Consider the following 902-nt stretch of genomic DNA (forward strand, 5'->3'; position numbering starts at 1 on the left):
TCAGACCCAGGCTCTTGGTAGGCGGTGTCGGATAACTGGTTGGGGTTAGAGTGAAGAGTTGAAAGAACAAAAATAGAAAAAATAGTAGTTTGTAGCAGTTCTTTGTAGTAGTTCATGGCATAGCAGGGCACTGTGCGGCATTACAAGGCCCAGCAGGACGTAGCTGGGCACCGCAGAGTGTAGCAGATGAACACGGCACCGCAGAACGTGTAGCGGGACCATATACTTATATACATATACATACATACATACATACATATATACATATACCATATACGGGACTTATACTCTTCCAGAGTCAGGAAACGGGCAGGAACCTTCACTGCACACCCACCTCACCACGGACACAACCTGGTCCAGCTTCTCCCCTCTGGTGGGCGCTACAGAGCCCTGTACGCCAAAACCAACAGACTCAGGAACAGTTTCTACCCACAAGCCATCTCTCTGAACAGCTGACTTCTTACCCACAGTGTCAGGTTCAATTCCGTACAATAACCCTGTAACACTGTCTCTGCAGCACCTGGTCACTGGTTCCACTAACTATTCCACTTATTTAGTATCATTCATCATTCCCATTCTCACATCTCACTTATTATTTTTTATTTATTCATCATTCTCATTTCCTATTTCAGACCTGTTCATATGTTAATAATGTTCATACTGTTCATATTGTAATATAACAACATAATACTTTTATCCCAGTACCTTTGCATATGCTCCACATTTAAATAATTGTTGATACTCTTCATTGCAACTCATGCCTTAATTGTTCGTTAGAGTATGTATATATTGGGTATATATTAGTGTGTGTATTTTTGTTTTGGTTGTTTTGTGTGTGTAAGCACAGTGTGAGCAACGTTGCTCCAAAGACAAATTCCTCGTATGTGTCCTCATACCTGGCG

General features: G+C 41.9%; 1 pseudogene; it reads right to left on the reverse strand.

The window, feature by feature from the left end:
- LOC116702004 (uncharacterized) overlaps window positions 1-902 on the reverse strand; it is a 42,069-nt pseudogene that overhangs the window by 3,744 nt on the left and 37,423 nt on the right.

The sequence above is a fragment of the Etheostoma spectabile genome, chromosome 14 (assembly GCF_008692095.1).
Source record: "Etheostoma spectabile isolate EspeVRDwgs_2016 chromosome 14, UIUC_Espe_1.0, whole genome shotgun sequence".
NCBI classification, from domain to species: Eukaryota; Metazoa; Chordata; class Actinopteri; order Perciformes; family Percidae; genus Etheostoma; species Etheostoma spectabile.